At 55.0% G+C, this 19,761-nt stretch overlaps 1 protein-coding gene across 3 annotated transcripts in view; it reads right to left on the reverse strand.

The window, feature by feature from the left end:
- Positions 1-16,521, reverse strand: part of SEMA4D (semaphorin 4D) — a 69,645-nt gene extending 53,124 nt beyond the window's left edge. The window contains exon 1 of one of the 3 annotated variants that reach the window (XM_055087302.1): positions 15,258-16,521. The gene's annotated coding sequence lies outside the window, so the exon portion shown is untranslated. Of the gene's footprint in view, positions 1-12,910; positions 13,200-15,257 lie in introns of those variants that run through there. The other 2 variants (XM_055087301.1, XM_055087303.1) reach the window with 2 other exon arrangements.
- Between the last annotated feature and the right edge of the window lie 3,240 nt (positions 16,522-19,761).

Here is a 19,761-nt window from a genome sequence, read left to right on the forward strand (position 1 = left end):
AAAAAAAAAGAAACCACACACCAACTTTGCCAAATTTCACGTTTTGCTCTTTCGACAACAACTTTTCCCCAAAGAAACTGATCAGAGAGGGAAGGAGCTTTGTCCTTGGCGTCTGAGGAAATCCACCTCTTCTGCACACCTCCAAGCAGCACTGATCTCAGCCTGTGACTCTCATGTCCTGTCCTAAAAGATGTCACCCTGCAGGGTGGCACCTGCTTACCGGAGGACACCTTGGGACAGGTGTTGCTGACGAGAGCAGCTGCCTCATGCAGTGACCTAACATTCATACTCTCCACAGCAGAAAGAGTAAGAAGACCCGTGGAAGGGAGGAGGGCACTTGGGTTGCCCAGAGCCAACCTGTGAAAGCCAAGGCCAGGAGAGGCATCCCCTGGCCCTGCCGGCGCACCGGAGTGAGGCTCACACGGGGACAGCAGGAGCACTGCCCAGAGCTCCAGGCGCCTCAGACACCTGCACTGGCTCAGTAATCACTTCCTTGATTTAACTCTAAAACATTCAGTCACTGGGATGAGTCGGCCGTGGCTCTCACCAAGAACACTGTCTCTCAGAGAATATAAATCACAGGGCCCTCGCCAGTCTTGGATGTGGCTGCCTTTGGGTCACCGAGGTCTTAAGCGGCTGGCATAAGAGCCTCTGAAGAGATGAAGAGCCATTAGAGCCCATAACGGGGGAGGGGCTGGCACAGAGCGGTCCCCGACAGCCAGGCGCGGGGCCTCCCGAGCTGGGCCACGCACAGCTGCTGCCGTGCCTTGTTCACCGTCCCTCCACCTCCACCCTCAGGGGCCCACGTCGTGCCAGCCCCGTGAGAGGCACACCCAACCCACAGCCCTGCTCCCGTAACACCTGCGGTCCAGGGGGAAGAAAGCCCTGATCAATGGTCACACGAGGACCCAGGTGCAAATGCCCACGGGCTCTGTGCAAACAAGACAGAACCCGGGGGGCAGGGCCAGTGGAGTGAGGTCAGTGCCAACCGGGCAGCTCCCCGCGCTGCCCTGGGCAGTGCTTCCCGCACCTGGAGAGCCAGGACGGGACACGGGGGCCACCTGGGAGCCCAGACCTGAGGGGATGAAGTCATGCCCACCTTGCTGACAGCCCCGGAACACTAAAACATGGAAGTAAACGCCCTCCGGTGTCCTCTCCTAACGGCAGCAACGAGAACTCAAAGCCAAAAGAAAGCCCATGGGGCTGAGCAGTGCACCCCAGGACAGGTGAGCCCGGAAGTGTGAAGACTGGAGCACAAACCCCAGGCCATGCCAGGTCCTTCCTAAGACCACAGCCACCAGTTTCCCCTCCACAGGTCCTGTCCACTCCAGGGTTCAGTTCCCCAAGTCCCCGGCTGTCTCTGCACCCCTCGACTAGGGCTCCCCGCGTCCCTGTACAGCTTGGCCGCCCCCTCCCGTCTCCCCTGCCAGTCTGGAGAATTCTCCAGCGGCCACAGGCATCTGCAGGTTGCCTCTGCTCGCAGCTCAGACTTCACCTCTGCAGTTCCTCAGTCTCTCAAGGACAGCCCCTTCCCATGGGGAATTCTGGTGCCAGGGTGAGGATGGTGAGTCTGAGACCCGCTCAGACGAGCGAAGAACCTCAGGAAACAGGGTGCTATCCCATTTCTACCAGATCTCCAGCAGCTTCCTGGGCCCGTTTCCCCTGCCAGGGAGCTCTGAGCTGCCTCCCAGGAAAGAGCCTGAAAACACTCTCCACAGAGCTCCTGCAGAAGCTGCCTGGTCATCCACGGGGGACCCCAAGAGCAACGTGAAGCCTGGGCTAACAGACACAGATTCTAAAGGACCAAACGTACACGTGCATGCAAACACATCACACCTGCCCACACGGGCACACCTGCCCACACAGAGACTGTGGAATTGGGTGAGAGCGGAGGCTGAGGTGGGCGGAGCCCCCTTGGGCCCCACTCTCCCGCCTCACGTGGGGACTGCTGAAGGTGACACACAGGCAAAGAGAGGTCCTGGGACAGAGGGCAAGAGCGAAGCCCCAGAGCACAGGCCGGCCTGACCTTCTCAACCTGAAGGTCCCAGGATGGTCAGAACAGTGTCCTCTTCAACTGCATCCCGGAGCAGTGCCTCCAGCCAGCCCGTGGCCAGGTCCAACCCCGTGCAGGGCAAGACGGGGCCACGGCCACACCAGCCTCACACCCATGACTGTGCACTGGCATCTGGATCTCCCTCCTCTCTCTGGAGTCACCAACGCAGCATGAGACGCCCTCTGGGGACTCGCAGGTCCCACAAAATAGACTTGGATTTGGTGCTGCAGAATGGTCCTTAATAACCACGTGAAAATTAGGTGAGTTTCCAGATTGGGGCTTTAATTAAACACAAAGACAATCACCTCATACTCCTTAGGATGGCTACAATCAAAAAACCAGAAAACAAGCATTGGTGAGAATGTGGAACCCTGGGGCCCTGTTGGTGGGAATGTGAAACGGTGCAGCTGCTGTGGGAAACAGGGTGGAGGGTCCTCAAAACATGAAACACGGAACTGCCACATGATCGATTAATTCCACTTCCATTTATACACCCAAATGAACTGAAAGTGAGGTCTCAAACAGATATTTGCACATCCATGTTCATGGGGGCAGGCAGCATTATTCACAAGCCAAAAGGAGGAAGCATCCCAAGTGTCCACTGATGGAAGAAAATGTGATCTATCCATACGATGTAATAGTATATTCTCCAGCAGGGAAAAGGGCTTTCAGCGCACATGCCTCAGACACCCCCGCCTGCTGCCCCTCCAAGGTGGCCCAGCCAGGTGCACCATCACCACCCAGCACTGCACCTGGCACCCAGGGGCACCATAAGCCAACGAGGCAGTCACTCAGAGGTGCACAGAGCTGAAACTAACAAGAAAACACCAGTGTTTGGGGACACTCGGTCCTCAACCTTTCCACGCCTCTTCTCTCCAGGACAAGAGAGTGACAGGAGAGGTGGAACAGCTCCCCTGCACACGGAGAGAGGTGGAGGGTTGGGTGGCATCTGGAGCATCTGAGACAGCGCTGGAGCACCAGCAGCCCCCTTCTCTTCTAGAACCTCTGTCCGCACTGACTCGGCCCTTCCGCCGGTCCCACTCCACTGGAATGGACCTCTGCAGGTGGAGGACTCACACAGTACTGCCATGTGGGAGCAGGGCTAGGAGCTGTCTCCAGGTGCTTGAGTTCCAAGACAGGCCAGACCTTGGCCGAGAGACATAATGATACTTCTGAAAAGTGGGCTCCGATAGCCGGCAGAGCCAGCCAGGCCTGTCCCACGTCCACCAGGTCCCCGCTCCCTAGCTGCTCCACTCCCATCGAAGGCTGGGGAAGCTGAGTACCAGGCAGGGTCAGGGGCCGCGGTCCTGGTGACAGCCAGGCTCCGGGAGACTTCAAGAAGTGAGGACATCAGCAGGAGGCTTCTGGCCACCTTGTGGACTGAGGCTCTCTTCCCACCAAGGTCTCCTGGCCACATGCTCCAGGCTGACAGAGACCCAAGGTCAGCTGGAATACCTGTTTTCGTAGGTGGTATGCGCAGTGGCTGGGTATGGTGTGTGTGATACGTGTACACTGTAAGTGCATCCTGGTGTGTGCCCAGTGTGTGGTGTACGTGGTGTGTGTGTGGTGCGTGTAGAGTGTGGGTGTGCATCTGCATGTGCGTATCCTGAAATAAAGTAAGAGCTGACTGAGAGCCCTGGAGAGACCAGGGTAAGAGCTGACCACAGAGTTACACATGGATGCTGCTGGTTAAAAGAAAAGGAGGGGACCTGACTGGGTCACGGTTCTCATGGTTTGTTGGGAAAGAGACTTTCCCTCAGGGTAGGGTCTGGGAAAAGTTTCTGATACAGTCTTTACCTGAAAGGGGACGATATCAACGGTACCTCTGGCGGAAAGTGTAACCATTTCCAAAAGCTTGTTCCTGCATTAGACCCACCCCCACCCCCCCCCCCCCGCCCCCCACACACAGCCCAGAGCACCGCCAAATCCCACCCCCGAGTGGGCATAAAGTAAGAGCTGACTGAGAGCCCTGGAGAGACCAGGGTAAGAGCTGACCACAGAGTTACACATGGATGCTGCTGGTTAAAAGAAAAGGAGGGGACCTGACTGGGTCACGGTTCTCATGGTTTGTTGGGAAAGAGACTTTCCCTCAGGGTAGGGTCTGGGAAAAGTTTCTGATACAGTCTTTACCTGAAAGGGGACGATATCAACGGTACCTCTGGCGGAAAGTGTAACCATTTCCAAAAGCTTGTTCCTGCATTAGACCCACCCCCACCCCCACCCCCCGCCACACACACACAGCCGAGAGCACAGCCAAATCCCACCCCAGAGTGGGCACTTCCACCAAAACCCAAGTTCACAGAGTCCAAGGGTACGGCATCCTGCACACCCAACCCGGTAAGAACAGGTAGGGTAGGGAGGGGGGTGCTGGCGTAATACTCAGACCTTCTAACTTTCCGGAAATTATACAGAACAAGCCAAAAAAATCCATAAAGAAAATGAATCCGCTGGCCTGGCTGACACAAAGCTAATCTAGAGCCACACAGATGCTTCTCGAAACCCGTAGCCCCACTGAGGGGCGAAGACACTAAATTCCACAGAAACATACAAGCTGGAAAAGATGCGTCCCAGGTCCCAAGCCACAGCAGAAGAAGGGGCTTGAATCTAAAGTCCAACTGGGGTAGGGTTGAATTAAAAGGTCGCATAAGCTAAACTGTGTCACTGGAGAGGACACAAAGAAGGTCTTTGACAGGGCATGACCCAACCAGAGGCAGGGCCGGGACTGGGAACACAGGGGAACCAAGGCACCCAGAGCCAGGCTGCTGGGCCCTGCACCTGAAACCAGCAGCAGCCCGGAGAGCACCGAGGAGGGGGTTGGCCGCGGGGCCCTGCTCGCTTCTCCTGCTGGGCACCTGGGAAGGCGCTCCTTCCTGCCCCGTTCACACTGTCCTCTGTCCTCTCCGTACTGCATGCCTGGGGCCCATGGCTGCTCGCCTGGCCCTGAACGCATGATTGCCTCACGCACAGTGCACGCTCGGTCAGGTCCCTGGGCAGGAAGAGATGCTGGACCAGGGATGACTCATCCTGCCGCCGAGCAGGGGCCTCCTTTTCAGTGCAGCTGAGGTCAGGGCAGAGCCCCAGCACACTTCCTGCTCCCACCGTACAAGTCCCCCGAGACACACCACCTCCTCCTTCCCTCCTATTGTTAAATCCTACTGTCCTTTGCAAGCCAGCAGGACTTCCAGCCGCTTCTGAGCTGCCCTAAACCCCCGCAGCACCTGCAGTCTAGAAGGTGACGCAAAGCTCCACGCCAGGCCAGCGGTAGCAGCAGCGGAGTCCACGGGCACATTCACGGCCCCCCAACAGCATTCCAAGTTTGCACAAGTTATGTCTGCTTAAGCCCTCTAGGTACTTCTTACCTAAAGTTTGAATACCACTGGTCTATATGATGCAATTTCACACTAGATTTTACATTTTCTTTGCTGCTCAGTAATGGTTTCATTTATCTTGTCTCCGTAAGTGATTGTGAAGCTCCTCTTAACACAAAACCATATCTTATCGGACCTACGTTGGTTTCCTATGGCTGCTGTAAAATAATACCACAAACTTGGTGACTTAAAACAGCATAACTTTATTATCCCAACTGTTCTGGAGGTCAGAAGTCTGACATGGGACTCACTGGGCTAGAATTCAAGAGCTGGCTGCATTCCTTCTGGAGGTTCTGTGAAGAATCGTTACCTTGCCTTTTTCAGCTTCCAAAGGCCTCCTGCATTCCTTGGCTGGTGGCTCATTCCTCTACCTTAAGGCTAGTGAAGAGCACAGGCCAAAGAGCCCACTTGAGCATAAGGATTATTTCGAGCTGAAGGCAACTGAGAACAGCAGATACAAGAAGAGCTCCCTGCCCTCCCCCATTTGCCTAAAAGCAGGACATAAATTCTCTCTGTAAAAGTGTACCAGAGATGACACTGAGATGAGTCTGCATAATTAACCTTACTAAACATCCTTTATCTACCATATGCTTCCTAGTCACCTTCCCACAATTTACTATCCCTAGGGACCCAACCCCCCTTGCCTTTGTCTTGTCCCTTCAAAATTTATTGCCCTTTGTTAATGTGATATATAAGCCCCAAGTCTAACTGCTTCTTTGGGTTTTTACTTCTTTTGTGTGAAGTCCCTGTGCATATAACAATATTAAATTTTGTATGCCTTTCCCCCCCGTTAATCTGCTGTCAGTTTAATTCACAGGCCCCAATCACCGAACCTAAGAGCAGAGGAAAAGTTTTTCCTCCCCTATGCCAGCAGCACAGCATCTTCTCTCCTCTATGCCCTTCTGACTCTCTTATTACGATCCTGTGATTACATTGAGGGCCTACCCAGATAAACCAGGATTAATCACCCTATCTCAAGATCCTTAACTTAAATCATACCTGCAAAGTCCCTTTAACGTGTAAGGCAACACAGTCACTCCAGGGACTAGAATGTGGACGTGTTTAGGGACCTGCAGACCCCCTAGCAGAGGCCTACTGCCATTCAGTCATGTGGCCCTACAGGACACAATTCCTGATTTTTCTCCTAGAAAAAAAATTAGGTTTTTAGGTGGTCTCCCAATTTTTTTTTTTTTTTTTTTGCAGTATGCGGGCCTCTCACTGTTGTGGCCTCTCCCGTTGCAGAGCACAGGCTCCAGACACGCAGGCTCAGCGGCCATGGCTCACGGGCCTAGCCGCTCTGCGGCATGTGGGAATCTTCCCGGACCGGGGCACGAACCAGCGTCCCCTGCATTGGCAGGCAGACTCTCAATCACTGCGCCACCAGGGAAGCCCCCAATTTCTTGATACTGAAAAGTAATTAAGATTTACTTTTTTAATATTGGGAAGTCCAAACAAGGCCCATCTGCCTTTGAGGGCAGAGTTAGCCAGCTGGCCTGAGAGCTAAGAGTCCACGTAGGTGCCGTGTTGGATGGGGGCCGCTGAGAGGGGAGACCGCCACTCCTGCACACCCTCTATGAGGTCGGACAGCGTTGGAGATGCCAACACAGAAATCCAGGCTAGGAAAAGTCAGGATGAGGGCAATCGTAAGGCAGCATGTATTTTAAGAATGCTGGTTGAATAAAAATGCAAATGATTGTTAATAGGAACTAGAAAATAAGAAGGAAACCACACATTCCAAGGTAATCTTGACTTGATGAGTCATTCAGATGCAAATTTTATCCCAATTTTGGAAGGATTACAAACACCCCCATTCACAGCCCTATTCCTATGTTAATTCTAATCTCAGAACTCTCCCTCCACAGTTCCCAGCCTAGGCACTTTCCCGCCACTGTCCCCTTTTATGAGGCCCTTAAGCACAGGCAGCTTTTTCAAGCTGGCACGGCGGAGTTTCTGGTGTGTCTCTGGCCACCCCGCCCCGTCCCGGACCCCCAGGGACAGAGCCCTCCCCAGTTCTCGGACTTTCACACACTTGAGTCCTACTAGACTCAAGGCCCGTGGCCTTCATCGGCTTCTTACCAAGCACATATGAAAGGGAGAAACCAAGAGACCTAAGCAATCCAAACAATAAAGGGAGGTGACAAACACTCCCTGCCCCATATCCACATCTGCTGTGACACGTCCCCAGGGACCTGAATCAGCTGCCCAGGAAAAGGACCCAGGAGCCTCCCCTGGCCAGCAGAGCACCTGCCCTGCATCACAGCCTCAGCCCTGGACACCGGCTGACCTACTGGATGGACAGATGGACTGCTCACAGACAAACTCCTCCAGTCCTCTAGAAGAGTGGCTGGTCATTCAGGCCCTGGTCACTCGGGTGGGGGGATAGAAGGAAACCTGCCTGCTTACCCAGCCCGCTCCCATTCAACTGAGCCGTGAGAAGTGGGAAAACAAAACCCCATCAGCACGAATAATAAGAAAATGCTGGGATGCGCTAAGTACTCAGCCTTACTGTACACATCTCCTCGTCAGTGAAATGGGGATGACTGGAACTCATCCCAACTATTGAGAGGATTAAACAAGGAGCCACATGTCAGGCACTCAGAACTAAAAAACCAAACTCTGATTTTTATACATTCTTCTACCCGGTAGTTTATAGATCCTTCTGGATTCTTCTAGTAGGAAATAACAAATCATACCATCTGGAAAAAAGAAAGGAAGAAAAGAAAATGCTGAGCCTCTTGGCAGCAAACCCTAAAGAGCCAAGCCCCTGCCGCCAGGCCCAGCAGCCTCCCCTCTCCCGGGGCCACGCTTTCCGGGCCGGCTCCCTGACCCCACCCTGGCCACGGGCAGGACGGCGCTCAGGATGAGGTCTGGCCGGCCGCCCCATCCTCACGGGGAGCTCTGTTGCCTAGGGCGTCTGTCCTGACACCTGGGTCTCCAGGGTGCAGCCCGGGTGGGGCCACAGGGACAGGCCACGGGCAGCTGGGCCCACTGGGGCCACGACAAGGCGCCGTTCAGCAGCGGGACAAGGCCCCGCAGTGAGCCTCCCTCGGGCCATGGAACACGCTTGCCCCATTCTTGTCCCTTTCAATGGCCGGCTGTGCTCCATCGATGTGGGCCCGATTGTTCTCCTGTGTGGGCTCATTCAGGGGGGCCGGCAGGGCCAGCCCAGGCCGAGGGAGGAGGCAGGAGCTCCTGTCCTCAAGGAGAAAGGCCCTTAGAGCCCTGCAGGGAGTGGGGGAGGGGTCCTGCCGAGGGCTGGCCCCTCGGTGCCCAGGGATCACACAGGCCTGGCCACGCAGTCACCGAGGACCTCTGGGCTCCGGGGCGAGGATGGGGAGCTGCCCTTCTTCCTGGTTCCCCTGCAGGGCCCCGGGAAAGCCCCTCAGCCCCTCCGAGAGTCAGTGTCCAGCCTTGAAAACAGGGAGAGTCGCAGCACCTGGTCATGTGGTGGCTGCAAGGTGGCAGCGAGGGTGAATGGGGACGTGGTGTGTGCAGAGCACCTCTGCACCGCTGGCCAAAAACCAACGCGGGAAGAAGTGCTGGTAAAGGAGCGCCTCTTCTGTCTCCTGACCGCTGCCCGTCGGCACATCCTCCCACGAGTGGCCCTCACCCTGGGACCGCTATGCTGTCTGTGGGGTGGGCTGAGGGGGGGCACAAGAGCACCAGTGCAGCACTGGCTGCCCCCCGCGGGGCCTGGAAGGGGGCACAGCGTGGGGGTGGGGGTGCCCACACAGGGTCGTGAACAAACGCGAGGAGATGGGCAGACACCGCAGGCTCAGCCTCCCAGACACGGCTTCCAACCGGCACCCAGCACCACACCAACCTCCCCCTTCCCCCAAATGCATCACCTGCACCTCTGCTGCTGCCATGAGCAACTCTGGGCTCCATGAGGGGAGGACACGGGCCCGGGACACAGCGGTATCTGGTGACGGTGGGCGCCAACCCACACGTGCTGCCTGCAATAGGCACAGACTCCGGTGCCTACCTCTGGTTATGCGGCCACCAGGACGGAGGACTGGCTGACAAGTCCTGGGCTGAAGGAAGCTGGGCCATGATGTGGGCAGACACAGATGACTGCCACGCACACTGGGTGTCTGAGCCTCAGTCATGAGCTGGATTGGGACTGGCTGCACCCATCTGACGGATGGAGCTACACTGTATGAGAGGTCCGCGCCCTGCCCCGGCAGGACAGTAACTTGCTCTGTCCCAGACCCCAACTCTAAAATCCCTTAAACGCAGCAACCAGGTCCACCCTACCTGCTGAAATAAACAGCGCCCAGGCAGCTGCCAGCACGATGGCCTCTGCCCTTTCTAACTGGATGGTTCCTAATGAGCCACAGAGGCAGCGGGAGGGGGTCAGTCTGCGCTAGATGCAGTAAGACTGTGACAAGGGGCGGTGATGCAGACTCTGCAGGGAGCAGCCCCACCTGATCCCAGGCACCTGTCCCGTGACCTCTGACACCTTCCTCTCCCTCAGAGCCTTTGGTGACAATGCCTTGAGCAGCAGGCTTGGAGACAAGACTCAGGAGAAGCAGGAGGGCCACAGCTGGCGGGGGGCTCGGGAACGCCATGCCCTGGGATGGCTTGGGGACAACTTTCAGAGCCTCCCAGGGCCTTGTGATGGCTCCCATCAGAAGTCCAAGAAGACATGCTCCGTGACTTGGCCGATGGAGCCAGGTGACTGTGACCCTCAGCTAGTGACAGAGCTGGGCTCATGAAATTGGGGAAAATATTAATCCATCCCATCATGAGTTAAAAGCTGCGCCAGTCAAACCAGCATTATGAAAACACTTTATTCTGTTCATGAGAAACACAAACGTTTCTGGCTTTAAAGATATTTTGAGGCAATGGACTGAAATACTCTTTATACTCATTGACTAGAATTATATATAACTTATGTATTGTAGTCTGCAACATGCTTTACAATTTTAGAATATTTTCATAGACTTATAATATATGAGCTATCTGTTTTAAAGAACAGAGTTTCTTTGAATCCTTTAAGGTCTGCTTGCTGTGAGTCAAAACCACTTTGGTCTGTAAATTGCCTACGAAGATGATCAGCTCTGAAGGCAATTTTCTTAAAGTAGCAGTAATATTAAAAGAAACACGTGGGGGCTTCCCTGGCAGTACAGTGATTAAGAATCCGCCTGCCAATGCAGGGGACATGGGTTCGAGCCTTGGTCCGGGAAGATCCCACATGCCACAGAGCAACTAAGCCCGAGCGCCACAACTACTGAGCCTGCGCTCTAGAGCCCATGAGCCACAACTACTGAGCCTATGCTCTAGAGCCCACGAGCCACAACTACTGAGCCCGTGCGCCGCAACTACTGAAGTCCGCGTCCTAGAGCCTGCGCTCTGTAACAAGAGAAGCCACCGCAATGAGAAGGCTGCGCGCCACAACGAAGAGTAGCCCCCGCTCCCCGCAACTAGAGAAAGCCCGCGTGTAGCAACGAAGACCCAACGCAGCCAAAAATAAATAAATTAATTAATTTTTTAAAATTAAAAAAAAAATCTGTATCTTAAAAAAAAGGAAACACTTGAGGAAACACTTTTCTTCTGTGATTAAAGAGTTCACAAAAAAATTAAGGTACCAAACAGGAGACTAAGGGTTTCAAACAGCAGCCTTTGCCTTCCGCAAATAACTAGATGCAAAATTTAATTCCGCTTCCACTGAAAAGGTGCTCCTCTGATCAGCACTAGCTCAGCAGACCAATCTCAAGATCTCTGCAGCCCACCGCAGACCTCAGGCCCCAGAGTGCATCAATGGGTCGATTCAATTTATGGTAAACAGCAAGAGAAGTGTCTATTTTTATAAACCTATTTACAGGTACTTGCACCTTTACAAAAAAGTTAGCAAAGAACCAAATGCGCAAATTTAGGTCAAATGAAAACCAGCTGACCCATGTTCAAGCTCACCACATCTTAGCATCAATTTTAAGCATGAATACAACCTTGCTTGGCTCAAGAATGCTCCGTATAATAATTCTGCAGTCAGTGCATGGCCTTGGTCACAGCTGCCAAGAGCCAGCTAGGGTGAGGAAAAGCGCCAGGGACAAACCAGCCTGCCTTCAGTCTCACCAAGAACAGTCCAGACAGACAATGGAGGCCCAGTGGTTCATCACCTGCCCTCTGACCTGACCCTCCCTGTGTGGGCCGCCCAGGACATGGGGCTTCTCTCCTATAGCCCCTCACCTGCACACACCCTACACACTGCTGTTCCCAGTCACGCTGGCCACTTTGGCCCTGTCCTCTGCTCGGGCGCCTTCCACATATCAGCCACTCAGGGCATCCTCCACACCCTTCAAATGTGGCCCAATACCCTCTGGGTAACATGTCCCTGATTTTCCAGAAGAAAAGGAGGCCACGATGGACAGACCATCATGGGGGCTCTCAGGGGGTCTGCCTGGTGGACGTGCCATCTTGGGTACTCTCACGGGGGTCTGTGCAATGGACAGGCCGCCCTGGGGACTTTCGGGGGTATGAGTGGTGGATGGGCCATCATCCAGTTGGGGGAAACATGAGTTTCCAGGCAGACAACCCAAAGGTGCTGAGGCGAGAGCCCAGAGTATCAGGGCCAAAGCCAGAAGAGAGATGTGGCCAGAATGCTGACACCGAAAGGGTGACCCTGGGCCCTGGCCACAGTGCCTGGGGCCAGGCTGTGTCAGCATGCCCCCACCACGAGAAGGGGGCAAAGGGAGCCCAGAGGCAGGAAGAGTGAGAGGGCACAAATCACCTCCCGCCCAGAACTAGGGGTTCCTTCTCAGGGCTGTAGGGTCCCAAACGCCTGGCCCCCTCAGCCCACCTGCCATCAAGGCTGCTTCCTGCGGGCATAACCCCTGGGTCGCTCTCAGCATTTCCACCTCCACACCAGGCCAGTGCCTTCTGTTTCCAGCTTTCCTACCTGGACCTGCACTAAAATCCCGTTAAATTGTGGCCTCTGATCAGCAACGCAGCACCAGGCTCCACCGCTGGGACAAAGGGCCGGGGGCTGGCAGTAGGGTGACCTCCTTACGCAGGGGGCTGTCACCCAGCAGGGTGGGGAGGAGGCAGGCGTGGGGGACCGACAGCGCCTCCCGGGGCACACGCCCCACAGCTGGGTTTAAATGTCTCTCTTCCCCACTGGACACGCAGCTCGATGTGCACATGCCTGAATCGTGCAGGTATGGACTTGCTGACTGTCACAGGCGAGGCTGGCGAGCTCGCATGTTACTAATGCCCCCTCCCCGGCCAGGCCACCGGGAGCGCGTCACACGTCCTTCCCACCCCTGCCGGCCACAGCCTCTGGGCCCCAACTAGGTTTACTTCCCCTGTGTGGCCTGGGTCATGGTCAGTGCCACAGCAATGGGAGGGGCTCCGTGCGACGGAGGTCAAGGAGCTGCCCGGCACCTACCCACAGCCCCACCGGTGCAGAAGGAGTGGCTTCATGTTCTCAAGCTCCCCAGTGTCTATTAAATGTAAACAGCTCTGCAAGGAGCACTGAGCTTCTTACTTGGTCACAGCAGCACAGGAGGAATTATAAGGAAGCCAAGTGCCTGCAGAATCTCAGGAGCGGGGTGCTTGCAGCAAGGAGAGGCAAGTGCCAGCGCGATCTGGAACATCAGAAGAAAATGCCCGGCCAGGGCCACCTCCTCTGCTGGCTGGAAATACGGAGTCCAAGGTGAAATTTGGAAAGACAGACGAGTTTCACTTCTGCAGGCACCCAACAGCTGGCAAAGAATCAGCACCACACACCCTTCCCCTCTCGAGCTCTTGTGTCAAAACCCACTCGTGAGGGGTTATGATCCATGCAGGCCTGGAAGGGATCAACACTGCCCGGCATGGCCGGGGTCCTTGGCCGGCCCTCCTCACCCCTTCCCAGTAAGGAAGCAGACAGACCACCAGGCACAGACCCGGGATCAGCCCTGGGACCTGGTTCAAGCGCACCAGGCAAACACCCCACCCCTCGGGGTGCCAGGACTGTCTGCAAACCCTGTCACAAGCAGCCAAGCCCGAGTCTAGAGGACCCGAGTCGCCCAGGAGGAGCACGCCTAACAGCGGGCAGACACCACCCCTGCAGCAGCGTCAACGGCTCCCCACCCTCCTCCCTCCTTCCCACGGGGCCTGCTCCCTGCCCTCCACCCACAGGAAGGCTCCTGGCTCACCTTCCACTGACTGCACAGCAGATGTGCACGGTCCAGTTGTTCCTGCAGAGCCTTCAGCCACCCAGGTGTCTGGGGGACAAATGAGCCCGCCTGCACAGTGTATCCTGCACCCCACCCACCTGTGGCTGCCACCCAAGAAGCAGGCTGGGCCACCAGCAGCTGCCAAAGGAGGACCTTCGCAAGGCAGAGTGACAGGACAGCCCTAGGCCTGCAGCACCTACACCCTCCCCCCACCCCACCCCACCCCCTCTTCTGCTGAGCCCGGCTTCCTTCTGTGAGTCTGCTGTCATCCTGTGTGGGGTGAGGTGTATGCAGCTCAAGGCACACCTCCACTTGCAGTGTGGGTGGGGCTAGGGCCACAAGAGGGTCAGCACAGGCCCTGACCACACCAGGCTCCCAGGGTGGGTGGAGCCAGGCCAGCTTGGGCTGCACAGTGGGAGCTTGGGCACAGAGGGTGTTTGGGGGACACAGAGGACACGTGGGGAAACAGAGCACTGCTGCTCAGAAGGCCCGAGTCAGTGCCCAGGTGTGAGCTCCTGAGGGCAGCCGTCAGACACGGGGTACCTGGGAACAGCTGCATTCACACACACCAAGGGCACATGCACCCCGCCACGTACACACACGCCCCACCAAGTGCAGAGTACTAGCACCCACACCCAGAGAAAAGCCACACCATGGCAAGTCCCCGACACAATGGTGGAGTCAGTGCCATGTATTATCTTTTCACTCCCCCATGATAAACTTGTTCTCTGTTTAGTGCCCTTTCCCTTGGACACTACTATTTCACTTGTTTAATGATCTTTAAAAATTCTGCACGCGCAGAGGGGTAATTTTATGCAATGCGATGGTCGTTGTGTCCTTTTCCACCTGGCCCTCCCTCCAACCTCCACCATACCTTTGTGCCCACTGCCCCTGGCAGCACAGCCACCGTGTGTCCACCCAAATCTTCCTCTGCCCAGGAGCCATGAGACACACGTAAATGTGGACACGCAGTCATGAGTGCATATATAAGAAAAGTCCTGTAACATCTCATTGTGAACACAGAGCTCAGCGAGGCGGGGGGGTTCCTTCATCAGCTATCGAAACGCACTGTACATACAGCCGCTACCAATGTAAAGTGGAAAATGGAAGACAAACAGGCCATTGGTATGGAATGGAGAATCCCTGAAGGTAACCAGTTTACATGAGACCATACTATATCGCAGAGCTGAAGTTCAGTTCATTGATCAAAGAATGGATTACTGAATAATTAGTGCTGGTACACTGGAAGGAAATCAAACCGGACTCCCCTCCCTCAAGCATCTTACGCCATATTATGCAAAAGCATTTTAGACACACTCAGGAGCAGAATTTGTACACAAAACAATAAAACACCTGCCAGGAAATCAAGAGACACCCCGTGGAATCTTCCTAACAAACATGGGTAGCTAGAAGTCATAAAAGGAAAGAAAGACATATTCGACAATAAAATGATTTAATCTTGATGGCAAATGACACGTTAATAAAAGTAATTAGCAAACAACAGAACTGGGAATAAATGTTTTCAAGGCAGAAAATCAGCAACACTTGTAACAAATAAACAGCCCCTACAAATGGATAAGGGAGGGGGAAACACCCGGAGAGAAACACGGGCAAAGAACACAAACGGGCATTTCACAGACGGAGGGATCTTTCGAGCAAAGATCCTAAACTCACCAGATTCAAGGAGACACATGTCAAGGAACAAAGCTGCAGCTCTGCCCCTCTCAGACTGACAAAGTCGAAAAGACTCTCATGCCCACCGCTGAGAGAGCGCACAGGATCAGGGTACACACTCATCCATGCAGGGAAGAGACGGGCTGCTGGATCTTTGTGAAAAGTTATCGGGCATGATCTATGAAACAAAGAGACACACACCCTGCCCCAGCAGTGCCACTCCCTGAAATCCATGCCTGAATAACAGCCCCATGCGTGTGGCTGGGGTATTTACGGTAGCACTGTTTACACTGGCTGTGTTCTTTTCCTGTGGCAGCTCTAACAAATGACCATAAACCGGGTGGCTTAGAACAACAGAAATCTGTTCTCTCAAAGTTCTGGAGGCCAGAAGTCTGCAATCAGTTTCACTGGGCTGAAATCACGGTGTCAGCAGGGCCACGCTCCCTCTGGAGACTCTGAGGGAGAATCCTTCCTTGCCTCGCCCAGCTTTTGGTGGCTTGTGGCATTCCTTGGTTTGTGGTCACTGTATTCGTCAGTCCCCAGAGAAACAGAATCAATAGGATGTGTATATACAGAGAAAGAGATGCATTATAATGAATCTGATCACATGACCATGGAGGCTGGAGAGCCCTGAGATCTACAGTCAGCAAGCTGGACCCAGGAGAGCCGAGGGGACAAGTTCCATCTCTGGTCCATATCTGAAGACAGGAGAAGACCAATGTCCCAGCTCAAAGAGAGCCTGGCAGAGAGAGGGAGTTCTCCCTTACTCCGCCTTTCTCCTCTATTCAGGCCCTCAACTGATTGGATGAGGCCCTCCCACCTGGGGGAGGACAATCTGCTTTAGTCTGTCTACAGATCCAAATGCTAATCCCACCCAGACACACCCAGGATCAGGTCTGACTACGTATCTGGGCACCCATGGCACAGTCAAGCTGACACACAGAATCAGCCATCACACCCACATCACTCTCACTCTCTGCTTCCATCTTCACATCACCTTCTCCTCTTGTCTTTCACATCTCCCCTGCCTCCCTCTCATAAGGACACGTGTGATGGCATTTAGGGCCATAGGATCAGATAACCAGGATCACCTCCTCATGCAAGATTCTTAACTGAATCACATCTGCAAAGATCCCATCACTAGAAAAGGTAACACGCAGAACTTGCAGGGATTAGAATCTGACTTCTTTGGGGGCCATTCTTCAGCCTACTACAGAGAGCCAAGAAAGCAATCTTGGAGCCTGAGTGAGTGGCTCCAAGTGGGGCCTGGTCCAAGTTCATAATGAACACTGACCAGTCGGTAATTAACCCACCGCCCGCCCCCGCCCCACAAAGATAGCCAAGAAGACAAAGACACACGATCTTGTCTCCATAATGAACACAGCTGGGCCTCTCTCAGGTTCTAGTGAGGACACTTTGCTGCCCACGGCATTTCCCTGAAAAAATGAGTGCCCCCTTTGACTCAAAGGCATGGGCCATCCAAGACCCTGGAGAGCCATGTCTTTCCAACGAGGTAGCAAAACAAGGCAACGAAGGCGTGAAGAGTATCCGTACAGGGCTTACATAGAAGGATGGAGGCACCCCCTTTCCAAACCCACCTTCTGCTCCCCAAACCAAGCTGGGCAGAGTCCTCAAAGCCAGCCATGCCAGGGATGGGGGAGGGGCTCTGCCTCACCCACATTCCTGCCGCTCTCTCCCCGCCTCCAGACAGCTTAAGGCCCCGCCACTCACACCGAGGGGCTCAGCTGGACAAGACTCACATCCCCGCGTGCCACCCACATCCTCTTCCTTCCCACATAGCCACCTGTCTGAGTCTCCCATCAAGGGCTATCTCACCCCAGGGGCCCATCCTCGTGTCCCCCACAGGCCAGCCTCACTGATGGACACATGCTTGAGGGACATCTCCAGACAAGGCAGCCTGCTCTCTGGGAGAACTTGCTGCTGAGCTCCAGCTGGGAACTACCCCTCGGGGCCACTCCTTGGACACCTCCCCAACTCCAGGCGTAGGCTCCTAGGGCTTCCTCCCCTCCAAACTTCACGTGTCCCCAAGCCACATTCCCCGTCTCCCAAGGTTGGGATGCCTCCTAGACAGCCCGGGTGGAGCTGGCCTGTAAGTGGACCCTCCATCCTTCCAGTTGCTCAGCCAAAACCTCGGTGCATCCTTGGCCCCCTCCCCATCCCCGATTCAACCTGGCAGCAAGTCCCCTCAGCTCCACCTCCAAATAAATGCCCAATCGGGCCATCCTCCCACCCCTACTGCTGTACTCTGGCCCAAGTCACCACGTCTCTCCCTGGATCACTTCACAGCCTCCTAACAGGGTGCCCTGTTCTACCTTCCAGGGTCCATTCTTCCTAGAGGCCTGTGGTCCTGTCCAAACCCTTGGCTCCCAGGGCTCCCATCTCAGCGTCCCTGAGCACAGATAAACTCACCATCTACCTACCTCTTCTCCTCTCACCTGTCCCTCCTGCACACTCCTGCCTCAGGACCTTTGCACCTGCTGTCCCCTTTGCTTGGAACACTCCTCCCCAAACCCAGGCCCAGCTCCTGTCTTTTCTCAACGAACTGCCCCTTCTCCACTTGACTTCTCTTCTTTGCACCCATCACCATCTCACCCCCCACCCGTATCTGACCTACTGATCCCCTTTGTGGTCCGTCCTCCCCAACACGAGAAAGCTCTCTCCGCTGTGGAAAGCCCGGTGCCTAGAGCATGTGGGGCACAGCTCAGGAGCTCAGTATGCTGTTCGAGTGAATGGCCCCAGAGGGACCTGTCCCTCCCAGGCTATCAGGGAGAGCTGGGGCTCCACACCCTGGGCCAGCCATGCCCTCCCGCCATGGGAGCGGGGCCGCCCTGGGGGCCACAGCCTGCCCGCACGCCAAGTGTGCACGGACACCACAGGGCAGGGCAGATGTGGAACCCGGAAGCCTGTGCATGACACGAAAACGTGTCGGACGCACCAGAAAGGAGTTTACTGAAAGGCTGTTTCACTGGCTTCACCCGTGCACATGACAGCATCACCACATGCTCACTCTTTCAGAGAAAAACAGGCTTTTGTGGGATATAAATAGCCCAGCCAGATGTGGGAAGGCCTGTGGGTCTCTCCCAGGACTCGGGCCACGTGCCCTGCAGCTACTCAAACAGCAGCCCACATTCACCAGCTTGTCAGCGGGGCTTCCAGGGGCGGAAGAGGGTTAAACGGTGGTCCCTCCTCCTACCAGATCAGTGGCAGGAGTTCATCAAAGCCATCGCTGACACACAGGCTTGGCACGCCAACCAGCACGCACAGGCCACAGTTGTAAGTGGAAGATGAGGCCAGGTGCACCGCACGTTTCTTCATCCACACAAATCAGGGAGATGAAAGCCCAGACAACGGGGAGTCCGGAAAACAGGGAGTCCGGATAAGGCGCAGCCTGAATGACAGGGAGCTGGGATAGCCTTGCAGGGGAGCAGTGTGCTCACCAAAGCCAAGTGCTCGGTTCCCCGTGCAGGAGAAACACCATCTGAGCACAGAACCCACTTCTTGGATGAGGCCCAGCAGTCTATGTGTGTAATTGCCTGCAGAAATGCAAAAACAGTAGCACTTAGAGCTGGTTTTAAGGTATTCTCAAAGCCTGATAGACCTACCTGTTCCTACTCTGTGCCTCCCAGCCTATGGGCTGGGCCTTGACAGAAGGGGGAACTCAAACACAGAGGGGGTATCAGAGAACAGCCGAGATCTGTGCCCCCCACAGAAACCCCAGGCGGGCCACACACGTGACCACCTGCATGATTTCAGGTGTGCCTACAAGTCACATTGAGAGTAAAAACAAATAGGTGAAGTTAGTTTTAATAATGTATTTTATTTAGCCCAATACACCTCGAAAGCACAATCGCTTCAACGCATAATTAGTAGGGCTGTGGACAGGATACCCTACCGTTGCTTCTGAGTCTAGATGTCCACAGCCAGAGCGCTGCTCGGCTCTGACCGGCCACACGTGGAGCGCGGGGTGAGCCGTGTGGTGTCGCCCACAGCACTGGACAGCATGGGCCCAGGTGTGGCCGGAGGTGTGGAAGCTTCCAGTCACTATGAATGGACCCGACAAGATCAGAGCTGGGGACAGCTATGGAGCGAGGTCCTAGACACAGCCCTCTGTCCACCCTGGTCCTGGTTCCTTGGAGCCCCGTCCTTAGCAGGATGGACAGAGCAGCAGCACCCACGAGTGCTCTCTCACTAGACACCGACCAGGGCAGCCCCTGAGCTGGCCGGTGCTCAAGCCTTCCGCCCTGTTACAGCAGCTTTTGGACACACCGCTTTATACACGCCTTCTTGTCAGTGACCTGTTGCTCCTGTCATATAATCTGTTCTGTACGCCTTGAGAGGACACATTTGGGCTAATACCATGCACAGATCAGCGTTAGGATAAAGTTCCTTGTATATAATTTTTACATTAAAGAGTCACGATGGGCTTCCCTGGTGGCGCAGTGGTTGAGAGTCCGCCTGCCGACGCAGGGGACACGGCTTCGTG

The sequence above is a fragment of the Physeter macrocephalus genome, chromosome 9, assembly GCF_002837175.3.
Source record: "Physeter macrocephalus isolate SW-GA chromosome 9, ASM283717v5, whole genome shotgun sequence".
NCBI lineage: Eukaryota > Metazoa > Chordata > Mammalia > Artiodactyla > Physeteridae > Physeter > Physeter macrocephalus.